The sequence below is a fragment of the Hyla sarda genome, unplaced genomic scaffold, assembly GCF_029499605.1.
Source record: "Hyla sarda isolate aHylSar1 unplaced genomic scaffold, aHylSar1.hap1 scaffold_827, whole genome shotgun sequence".
Lineage (NCBI taxonomy): Eukaryota > Metazoa > Chordata > Amphibia > Anura > Hylidae > Hyla > Hyla sarda.
This window is the reverse complement of record NW_026610854.1, coordinates 68,144-80,361: the sequence shown is the minus strand read 5'-3', so window position 1 is coordinate 80,361 and position 12,218 is coordinate 68,144. Positions and strand designations below refer to the sequence as shown.

General features: G+C 46.0%; 5 non-coding genes across 5 annotated transcripts; all 5 read right to left on the bottom strand.

The window, feature by feature from the left end:
• Positions 1–954: 954 nt before the first annotated feature.
• On the bottom strand, positions 955–1,145 carry LOC130347277 (U2 spliceosomal RNA). Its single transcript, XR_008885240.1, has one exon. It is a non-coding gene; the product is annotated as a U2 spliceosomal RNA (small nuclear RNA).
• Positions 1,146–3,240: 2,095 nt separating this feature from the next.
• Positions 3,241–3,431, bottom strand: LOC130347276 (U2 spliceosomal RNA). The gene has a single exon (XR_008885239.1). It is a non-coding gene; the product is annotated as a U2 spliceosomal RNA (small nuclear RNA).
• A 2,089-nt stretch (positions 3,432–5,520) lies between these two features.
• On the bottom strand, positions 5,521–5,711 carry LOC130347234 (U2 spliceosomal RNA). The gene has a single exon (XR_008885204.1). It is a non-coding gene; the product is annotated as a U2 spliceosomal RNA (small nuclear RNA).
• Positions 5,712–7,804: 2,093 nt separating this feature from the next.
• LOC130347275 (U2 spliceosomal RNA) lies at positions 7,805–7,995 on the bottom strand. The gene has a single exon (XR_008885238.1). It is a non-coding gene; the product is annotated as a U2 spliceosomal RNA (small nuclear RNA).
• Positions 7,996–10,088: 2,093 nt separating this feature from the next.
• Positions 10,089–10,279, bottom strand: LOC130347273 (U2 spliceosomal RNA). The gene has a single exon (XR_008885237.1). It is a non-coding gene; the product is annotated as a U2 spliceosomal RNA (small nuclear RNA).
• Positions 10,280–12,218: the final 1,939 nt, after the last annotated feature.

Here is a 12,218-nt window from a genome sequence, read left to right as displayed (position 1 = left end):
CTAAGGATTTATACTGATTTTTCCTGTCTGAATTTGTCGCACAGAAAGTTGCAGGCCAAATATGTGTGACATTTCTGCGACTTTAGCTTCTAGAGCATTTTTACAACATTATACATAGGTGCTGAATACATAAAAAGCGACTGTTCAGCGACAGACAAGTCGCATCGGCTGAAAGTAGGCCAGAATGTCAGTCCATGTTGGAGCAGGTTTAGATACAGTCTAAAGCATAGATCTCAAAGTCTGTGCACAGAATTTAGCAAGGGCCTCGCACCTTCTGATGCATCAGGTAGGTGCACTATAGCATAGCCTAACCCTCTGTACTTTGGTCTATATTGATGCGGGACATAGACAGCCAGCTGATGACCAATCCATTAGTGCAATGGATGGCTGGAAGCATTTGTCTTTGCCTTTGCAATACCACAGAAGCAATGCATGGTCAATGTACAGCAATGACACACCTGTGTGAACAGCCAGGAGACCCCCCCATGTTATGTTACATAGTTACATAGTTAGTACGGTCGAAAAAAGACATATGTCCATCAAGTTCAACCAGGGAATTAAGGGGTAGGGGTGTGGCGCGATATTGGGGAAGGGATGAGATTTTATATTTCTTCATAAGCATTAATCTTATTTTGTCAATTAGGAACATTCAGCACCCACCCGCTATCAAGGCAGCTGCCTATCATGTCATGCCCTACCTGCACAGGTGTGCTGGCTACTCAAATGATCCAATTAAGGAGGCCATTTAGTCAGCAGCAGCAGAAGTCCTGTGCCTGGACGCTCCAACAGCGGCCAGACACAAGCAGAAGCAGCAGAAGCAGCAGCAGCACCACCTTTTGTTTTTTGGCTGCAGCAGCAGCAGCAGCAGCAGCAAGGCCCACAGGGCTGGCTAGCTGGCTAGCCAGCAAGCAGGTAGCAATGAAAGTAGGAATCTTTCTTTTTAACCCTGTAAGGGGGTGGTGCACTGTACCCGAAGATACTGCCATATCGGGTCAATGCATAGGGCGACGGAAGCAAGCTTCGAAATCGGCCCCCGTTCTCAAAAATCCATTTAATATATGGTCCCCAGATAGGGGACGTATCAGATATTAAACTGATAAGAACAGATACTACACTTGATCTTAGCCAAAAGGCCGAGAAGCGATAACCGTGAAAGGGGCGGGCCCAACAAGGTCCCCTTCATGGGCACTATCACTGCTTGCTGTCAGGGAGGCTGCCAGACAATTTTCCATGCACACTCTGGGCTGGGGGGCAGTCAACCACCAGTACACACAGCAGAACCTAAACCCATACCATTATTGCTAAGCAGCAAGACAGGGGCCCATTGCACTCCCACGGGGCCTTTTTAAATGCAATCCATAACCTGGATTTGCCAGGAACCCTTCTTACTCCTCCTACTTGCATGTGACACTGGGCTTAGGATCTGCATAGGAAACACACACACAAGCACACACCTACCTTTGTTGCCTGCAGATGCCTCCTTGGCTGTCCCCAAACGGTATCAAACCAACACCCACGGGAAGCTGTAAGCATAGAGGACATGCCTGCACCCCATTGGACTTACCTGTGTGGGTTAAATCCGGGTTATTTGACAACCTATGGCGGTGATGGTTCTGCTCAGGCAGAGCAGTGCTGATGCTCCTCATAAAGCTGTCGCTGCTGTGAAGGTTCTAGGTGACATCACAATCCCTATGGTTACATACACAACAAAGCTGGGTTGTTGTTGTTTACACTCTGCAAGGCCTGTGGAAGTGAGTGACATCATAGCACTGTAGTTCTGAGGGTTCTAGATGGATGCAACAATCTCCTGTTGCTTCTATGAAGGCCATAATAGACGACATCACCAAACAGCTCCATAGTCACATACACAGCAAAGGAGAGATGTTGTTTACACCTAGTGATGTCAGTGGTATTGAGTGACATCACAGCACAGTGCTAAGGCTCCTGGGCCTGGACACAGCAGCGGCTGCAATATCTCAACGGAGAATACGTTTATATATATGTGTGTGTGTGCGCGTATATATATATATATATATATATATATATATATATATATATATATTTCTCCGCCGAAATCACTTTTAAACCCATTTCCACCTTTTTTTCCCTTCTCTTCCTCTTACTTTTTTTTCACGTTTTTTTACGTTTTTCTCCTTTTCGCCTCTTTTCTGGGCGTATTATTCTTCTTTTTCTTCTTTTTTTTCGTCTAATGCATACCCCATCAGTGCAGCAATGCTTATTCAATACCGCCAGCAGATGGAGACACTGGGGGATAATTTTCTAAGGATTTATACTGATTTTTCCTGTCTGAATTTGTCGCACAGAAAGTTGCAGGCCAAATATGTGTGACATTTCTGCGACTTTAGCTTCTAGAGCATTTTTACAACATTATACATAGGTGCTGAATACATAAAAAGCGACTGTTCAGCGACAGACAAGTCGCATCGGCTGAAAGTAGGCCAGAATGTCAGTCCATGTTGGAGCAGGTTTAGATACAGTCTAAAGCATAGATCTCAAAGTCTGTGCACAGAATTTAGCAAGGGCCTCGCACCTTCTGATGCATCAGGTAGGTGCACTATAGCATAGCCTAACCCTCTGTACTTTGGTCTATATTGATGCGGGACATAGACAGCCAGCTGATGACCAATCCATTAGTGCAATGGATGGCTGGAAGCATTTGTCTTTGCCTTTGCAATACCACAGAAGCAATGCATGGTCAATGTACAGCAATGACACACCTGTGTGAACAGCCAGGAGACCCCCCCATGTTATGTTACATAGTTACATAGTTAGTACGGTCGAAAAAAGACATATGTCCATCAAGTTCAACCAGGGAATTAAGGGGTAGGGGTGTGGCGCGATATTGGGGAAGGGATGAGATTTTATATTTCTTCATAAGCATTAATCTTATTTTGTCAATTAGGAACATTCAGCACCCACCCGCTATCAAGGCAGCTGCCTATCATGTCATGCCCTACCTGCACAGGTGTGCTGGCTACTCAAATGATCCAATTAAGGAGGCCATTTAGTCAGCAGCAGCAGAAGTCCTGTGCCTGGACGCTCCAACAGCGGCCAGACACAAGCAGAAGCAGCAGAAGCAGCAGCAGCACCACCTTTTGTTTTTTGGCTGCAGCAGCAGCAGCAGCAGCAGCAGCAGCAAGGCCCACAGGGCTGGCTAGCTGGCTAGCCAGCAAGCAGGTAGCAATGAAAGTAGGAATCTTTCTTTTTAACCCTGTAAGGGGGTGGTGCACTGTACCCGAAGATACTGCCATATCGGGTCAATGCATAGGGCGACGGAAGCAAGCTTCGAAATCGGCCCCCGTTCTCAAAAATCCATTTAATATATGGTCCCCAGATAGGGGACGTATCAGATATTAAACTGATAAGAACAGATACTACACTTGATCTTAGCCAAAAGGCCGAGAAGCGATAACCGTGAAAGGGGCGGGCCCAACAAGGTCCCCTTCATGGGCACTATCACTGCTTGCTGTCAGGGAGGCTGCCAGACAATTTTCCATGCACACTCTGGGCTGGGGGGCAGTCAACCACCAGTACACACAGCAGAACCTAAACCCATACCATTATTGCTAAGCAGCAAGACAGGGGCCCATTGCACTCCCACGGGGCCTTTTTAAATGCAATCCATAACCCGGATTTGCCAGGAACCCTTCTTACTCCTCCTACTTGCATGTGACACTGGGCTTAGGATCTGCATAGGAAACACACACACAAGCACACACCTACCTTTGTTGCCTGCAGATGCCTCCTTGGCTGTCCCCAAACGGTATCAAACCAACACCCACGGGAAGCTGTAAGCATAGAGGACATGCCTGCACCCCATTGGACTTACCTGTGTGGGTTAAATCCGGGTTATTTGACAACCTATGGCGGTGATGGTTCTGCTCAGGCAGAGCAGTGCTGATGCTCCTCATAAAGCTGTCGCTGCTGTGAAGGTTCTAGGTGACATCACAATCCCTATGGTTACATACACAACAAAGCTGGGTTGTTGTTGTTTACACTCTGCAAGGCCTGTGGAAGTGAGTGACATCATAGCACTGTAGTTCTGAGGGTTCTAGATGGATGCAACAATCTCCTGTTGCTTCTATGAAGGCCATAATAGACGACATCACCAAACAGCTCCATAGTCACATACACAGCAAAGGAGAGATGTTGTTTACACCTAGTGATGTCAGTGGTATTGAGTGACATCACAGCACAGTGCTAAGGCTCCTGGGCCTGGACACAGCAGCGGCTGCAATATCTCAACGGAGAATACGTTTATATATATGTGTGTGTGTGCGCGTATATATATATATATATATATATATATATATATATATATATATATTTCTCCGCCGAAATCACTTTTAAACCCATTTCCACCTTTTTTTCCCTTCTCTTCCTCTTACTTTTTTTTCACGTTTTTTTACGTTTTTCTCCTTTTCGCCTCTTTTCTGGGCGTATTATTCTTCTTTTTCTTCTTTTTTTTCGTCTAATGCATACCCCATCAGTGCAGCAATGCTTATTCAATACCGCCAGCAGATGGAGACACTGGGGGATAATTTTCTAAGGATTTATACTGATTTTTCCTGTCTGAATTTGTCGCACAGAAAGTTGCAGGCCAAATATGTGTGACATTTCTGCGACTTTAGCTTCTAGAGCATTTTTACAACATTATACATAGGTGCTGAATACATAAAAAGCGACTGTTCAGCGACAGACAAGTCGCATCGGCTGAAAGTAGGCCAGAATGTCAGTCCATGTTGGAGCAGGTTTAGATACAGTCTAAAGCATAGATCTCAAAGTCTGTGCACAGAATTTAGCAAGGGCCTCGCACCTTCTGATGCATCAGGTAGGTGCACTATAGCATAGCCTAACCCTCTGTACTTTGGTCTATATTGATGCGGGACATAGACAGCCAGCTGATGACCAATCCATTAGTGCAATGGATGGCTGGAAGCATTTGTCTTTGCCTTTGCAATACCACAGAAGCAATGCATGGTCAATGTACAGCAATGACACACCTGTGTGAACAGCCAGGAGACCCCCCCATGTTATGTTACATAGTTACATAGTTAGTACGGTCGAAAAAAGACATATGTCCATCAAGTTCAACCAGGGAATTAAGGGGTAGGGGTGTGGCGCGATATTGGGGAAGGGATGAGATTTTATATTTCTTCATAAGCATTAATCTTATTTTGTCAATTAGGAACATTCAGCACCCACCCGCTATCAAGGCAGCTGCCTATCATGTCATGCCCTACCTGCACAGGTGTGCTGGCTACTCAAATGATCCAATTAAGGAGGCCATTTAGTCAGCAGCAGCAGAAGTCCTGTGCCTGGACGCTCCAACAGCGGCCAGACACAAGCAGAAGCAGCAGAAGCAGCAGCAGCACCACCTTTTGTTTTTTGGCTGCAGCAGCAGCAGCAGCAGCAGCAAGGCCCACAGGGCTGGCTAGCTGGCTAGCCAGCAAGCAGGTAGCAATGAAAGTAGGAATCTTTCTTTTTAACCCTGTAAGGGGGTGGTGCACTGTACCCAAAGATACTGCCATATCGGGTCAATGCATAGGGCGACGGAAGCAAGCTTCGAAATCGGCCCCCGTTCTCAAAAATCCATTTAATATATGGTCCCCAGATAGGGGACGTATCAGATATTAAACTGATAAGAACAGATACTACACTTGATCTTAGCCAAAAGGCCGAGAAGCGATAACCGTGAAAGGGGCGGGCCCAACAAGGTCCCCTTCATGGGCACTATCACTGCTTGCTGTCAGGGAGGCTGCCAGACAATTTTCCATGCACACTCTGGGCTGGGGGGCAGTCAACCACCAGTACACACAGCAGAACCTAAACCCATACCATTATTGCTAAGCAGCAAGACAGGGGCCCATTGCACTCCCACGGGGCCTTTTTAAATGCAATCCATAACCCGGATTTGCCAGGAACCCTTCTTACTCCTCCTACTTGCATGTGACACTGGGCTTAGGATCTGCATAGGAAACACACACACAAGCACACACCTACCTTTGTTGCCTGCAGATGCCTCCTTGGCTGTCCCCAAACGGTATCAAACCAACACCCACGGGAAGCTGTAAGCATAGAGGACATGCCTGCACCCCATTGGACTTACCTGTGTGGGTTAAATCCGGGTTATTTGACAACCTATGGCGGTGATGGTTCTGCTCAGGCAGAGCAGTGCTGATGCTCCTCATAAAGCTGTCGCTGCTGTGAAGGTTCTAGGTGACATCACAATCCCTATGGTTACATACACAACAAAGCTGGGTTGTTGTTGTTTACACTCTGCAAGGCCTGTGGAAGTGAGTGACATCATAGCACTGTAGTTCTGAGGGTTCTAGATGGATGCAACAATCTCCTGTTGCTTCTATGAAGGCCATAATAGACGACATCACCAAACAGCTCCATAGTCACATACACAGCAAAGGAGAGATGTTGTTTACACCTAGTGATGTCAGTGGTATTGAGTGACATCACAGCACAGTGCTAAGGCTCCTGGGCCTGGACACAGCAGCGGCTGCAATATCTCAACGGAGAATACGTTTATATATATGTGTGTGTGTGCGCGTATATATATATATATATATATATATATATATATATATATATATTTCTCCGCCGAAATCACTTTTAAACCCATTTCCACCTTTTTTTCCCTTCTCTTCCTCTTACTTTTTTTTCACGTTTTTTTACGTTTTTCTCCTTTTCGCCTCTTTTCTGGGCGTATTATTCTTCTTTTTCTTCTTTTTTTTCGTCTAATGCATACCCCATCAGTGCAGCAATGCTTATTCAATACCGCCAGCAGATGGAGACACTGGGGGATAATTTTCTAAGGATTTATACTGATTTTTCCTGTTTGAATTTGTCGCACAGAAAGTTGCAGGCCAAATATGTGTGACATTTCTGCGACTTTAGCTTCTAGAGCATTTTTACAACATTATACATAGGTGCTGAATACATAAAAAGCGACTGTTCAGCGACAGACAAGTCGCATCGGCTGAAAGTAGGCCAGAATGTCAGTCCATGTTGGAGCAGGTTTAGATACAGTCTAAAGCATAGATCTCAAAGTCTGTGCACAGAATTTAGCAAGGGCCTCGCACCTTCTGATGCATCAGGTAGGTGCACTATAGCATAGCCTAACCCTCTGTACTTTGGTCTATATTGATGCGGGACATAGACAGCCAGCTGATGACCAATCCATTAGTGCAATGGATGGCTGGAAGCATTTGTCTTTGCCTTTGCAATACCACAGAAGCAATGCATGGTCAATGTACAGCAATGACACACCTGTGTGAACAGCCAGGAGACCCCCCCATGTTATGTTACATAGTTACATAGTTAGTACGGTCGAAAAAAGACATATGTCCATCAAGTTCAACCAGGGAATTAAGGGGTAGGGGTGTGGCGCGATATTGGGGAAGGGATGAGATTTTATATTTCTTCATAAGCATTAATCTTATTTTGTCAATTAGGAACATTCAGCACCCACCCGCTATCAAGGCAGCTGCCTATCATGTCATGCCCTACCTGCACAGGTGTGCTGGCTACTCAAATGATCCAATTAAGGAGGCCATTTAGTCAGCAGCAGCAGAAGTCCTGTGCCTGGACGCTCCAACAGCGGCCAGACACAAGCAGAAGCAGCAGAAGCAGCAGCAGCACCACCTTTTGTTTTTTGGCTGCTGCAGCAGCAGCAGCAGCAGCAGCAGCAAGGCCCACAGGGCTGGCTAGCTGGCTAGCCAGCAAGCAGGTAGCAATGAAAGTAGGAATCTTTCTTTTTAACCCTGTAAGGGGGTGGTGCACTGTACCCGAAGATACTGCCATATCGGGTCAATGCATAGGGCGACGGAAGCAAGCTTCGAAATCGGCCCCCGTTCTCAAAAATCCATTTAATATATGGTCCCCAGATAGGGGACGTATCAGATATTAAACTGATAAGAACAGATACTACACTTGATCTTAGCCAAAAGGCCGAGAAGCGATAACCGTGAAAGGGGCGGGCCCAACAAGGTCCCCTTCATGGGCACTATCACTGCTTGCTGTCAGGGAGGCTGCCAGACAATTTTCCATGCACACTCTGGGCTGGGGGGCAGTCAACCACCAGTACATACAGCAGAACCTAAACCCATACCATTATTGCTAAGCAGCAAGACAGGGGCCCATTGCACTCCCACGGGGCCTTTTTAAATGCAATCCATAACCCGGATTTGCCAGGAACCCTTCTTACTCCTCCTACTTGCATGTGACACTGGGCTTAGGATCTGCATAGGAAACACACACACAAGCACACACATACCTTTGTTGCCTGCAGATGCCTCCTTGGCTGTCCCCAAACGGTATCAAACCAACACCCACGGGAAGCTGTAAGCATAGAGGACATGCCTGCACCCCATTGGACTTACCTGTGTGGGTTAAATCCGGGTTATTTGACAACCTATGGCGGTGATGGTTCTGCTCAGGCAGAGCAGTGCTGATGCTCCTCATAAAGCTGTCGCTGCTGTGAAGGTTCTAGGTGACATCACAATCCCTATGGTTACATACACAACAAAGCTGGGTTGTTGTTGTTTACACTCTGCAAGGCCTGTGGAAGTGAGTGACATCATAGCACTGTAGTTCTGAGGGTTCTAGATGGATGCAACAATCTCCTGTTGCTTCTATGAAGGCCATAATAGACGACATCACCAAACAGCTCCATAGTCACATACACAGCAAAGGAGAGATGTTGTTTACACCTAGTGATGTCAGTGGTATTGAGTGACATCACAGCACAGTGCTAAGGCTCCTGGGCCTGGACACAGCAGCGGCTGCAATATCTCAACGGAGAATACGTTTATATATATGTGTGTGTGTGCGCGTATATATATATATATATATATATATATATATATATATATATATTTCTCCGCCGAAATCACTTTTAAACCCATTTCCACCTTTTTTTCCCTTCTCTTCCTCTTACTTTTTTTTCACGTTTTTTTACGTTTTTCTCCTTTTCGCCTCTTTTCTGGGCGTATTATTCTTCTTTTTCTTCTTTTTTTTCGTCTAATGCATACCCCATCAGTGCAGCAATGCTTATTCAATACCGCCAGCAGATGGAGACACTGGGGGATAATTTTCTAAGGATTTATACTGATTTTTCCTGTCTGAATTTGTCGCACAGAAAGTTGCAGGCCAAATATGTGTGACATTTCTGCGACTTTAGCTTCTAGAGCATTTTTACAACATTATACATAGGTGCTGAATACATAAAAAGCGACTGTTCAGCGACAGACAAGTCGCATCGGCTGAAAGTAGGCCAGAATGTCAGTCCATGTTGGAGCAGGTTTAGATACAGTCTAAAGCATAGATCTCAAAGTCTGTGCACAGAATTTAGCAAGGGCCTCGCACCTTCTGATGCATCAGGTAGGTGCACTATAGCATAGCCTAACCCTCTGTACTTTGGTCTATATTGATGCGGGACATAGACAGCCAGCTGATGACCAATCCATTAGTGCAATGGATGGCTGGAAGCATTTGTCTTTGCCTTTGCAATACCACAGAAGCAATGCATGGTCAATGTACAGCAATGACACACCTGTGTGAACAGCCAGGAGACCCCCCCATGTTATGTTACATAGTTGCATAGTTAGTACGGTCGAAAAAAGACATATGTCCATCAAGTTCAACCAGGGAATTAAGGGGTAGGGGTGTGGCGCGATATTGGGGAAGGGATGAGATTTTATATTTCTTCATAAGCATTAATCTTATTTTGTCAATTAGGAACATTCAGCACCCACCCGCTATCAAGGCAGCTGCCTATCATGTCATGCCCTACCTGCACAGGTGTGCTGGCTACTCAAATGATCCAATTAAGGAGGCCATTTAGTCAGCAGCAGCAGAAGTCCTGTGCCTGGACGCTCCAACAGCGGCCAGACACAAGCAGAAGCAGAAGCAGCAGAAGCAGCAGCAGCACCACCTTTTGTTTTTTGGCTGCAGCAGCAGCAGCAGCAGCAGCAAGGCCCACAGGGCTGGCTAGCTGGCTAGCCAGCAAGCAGGTAGCAATGAAAGTAGGAATCTTTCTTTTTAACCCTGTAAGGGGGTGGTGCACTGTACCCGAAGATACTGCCATATCGGGTCAATGCATAGGGCGACGGAAGCAAGCTTCGAAATCGGCCCCCGTTCTCAAAAATCCATTTAATATATGGTCCCCAGATAGGGGACGTATCAGATATTAAACTGATAAGAACAGATACTACACTTGATCTTAGCCAAAAGGCCGAGAAGCGATAACCGTGAAAGGGGCGGGCCCAACAAGGTCCCCTTCATGGGCACTATCACTGCTTGCTGTCAGGGAGGCTGCCAGACAATTTTCCATGCACACTCTGGGCTGGGGGGCAGTCAACCACCAGTACACACAGCAGAACCTAAACCCATACCATTATTGCTAAGCAGCAAGACAGGGGCCCATTGCACTCCCACGGGGCCTTTTTAAATGCAATCCATAACCCGGATTTGCCAGGAACCCTTCTTACTCCTCCTACTTGCATGTGACACTGGGCTTAGGATCTGCATAGGAAACACACACACAAGCACACACCTACCTTTGTTGCCTGCAGATGCCTCCTTGGCTGTCCCCAAACGGTATCAAACCAACACCCACGGGAAGCTGTAAGCATAGAGGACATGCCTGCACCCCATTGGACTTACCTGTGTGGGTTAAATCCGGGTTATTTGACAACCTATGGCGGTGATGGTTCTGCTCAGGCAGAGCAGTGCTGATGCTCCTCATAAAGCTGTCGCTGCTGTGAAGGTTCTAGGTGACATCACAATCCCTATGGTTACATACACAACAAAGCTGGGTTGTTGTTGTTTACACTCTGCAAGGCCTGTGGAAGTGAGTGACATCATAGCACTGTAGTTCTGAGGGTTCTAGATGGATGCAACAATCTCCTGTTGCTTCTATGAAGGCCATAATAGACGACATCACCAAACAGCTCCATAGTCACATACACAGCAAAGGAGAGATGTTGTTTACACCTAGTGATGTCAGTGGTGTTGAGTGACATCACAGCACAGTGCTAAGGCTCCTGGGCCTGGACACAGCAGCGGCTGCAATATCTCAACGGAGAATACGTTTATATATATGTGTGTGTGTGCGCGTATATATATATATATATATATATATATATATATATATATATTTCTCCGCCGAAATCACTTTTAAACCCATTTCCACCTTTTTTTCCCTTCTCTTCCTCTTACTTTTTTTTCACGTTTTTTTACGTTTTTCTCCTTTTCGCCTCTTTTCTGGGCGTATTATTCTTCTTTTTCTTCTTTTTTTTCGTCTAATGCATACCCCATCAGTGCAGCAATGCTTATTCAATACCGCCAGCAGATGGAGACACTGGGGGATAATTTTCTAAGGATTTATACTGATTTTTCCTGTCTGAATTTGTCGCACAGAAAGTTGCAGGCCAAATATGTGTGACATTTCTGCGACTTTAGCTTCTAGAGCATTTTTACAACATTATACATAGGTGCTGAATACATAAAAAGCGACTGTTCAGCGACAGACAAGTCGCATCGGCTGAAAGTAGGCCAGAATGTCAGTCCATGTTGGAGCAGGTTTAGATACAGTCTAAAGCATAGATCTCAAAGTCTGTGCACAGAATTTAGCAAGGGCCTCGCACCTTCTGATGCATCAGGTAGGTGCACTATAGCATAGCCTAACCCTCTGTACTTTGGTCTATATTGATGCGGGACATAGACAGCCAGCTGATGACCAATCCATTAGTGCAATGGATGGCTGGAAGCATTTGTCTTTGCCTTTGCAATACCACAGAAGCAATGCATGGTCAATGTACAGCAATGACACACCTGTGTGAACAGCCAGGAGACCCCCCCCCCCATGTTATGTTACATAGTTACATAGTTAGTACGGTCGAAAAAAGACATATGTCCATCAAGTTCAACCAGGGAATTAAGGGGTAGGGGTGTGGCGCGATATTGGGGAAGGGATGAGATTTTATATTTCTTCATAAGCATTAATCTTATTTTGTCAATTAGGAACATTCAGCACCCACCCGCTATCAAGGCAGCTGCCTATCATGTCATGCCCTACCTGCACAGGTGTGCTGGCTACTCAAATGATCCAATTAAGGAGGCCATTTAGTCAGCAGCAGCAGAAGTCCTGTGCCTGGACGCTCCAACAGCGGCCAGACACAAGC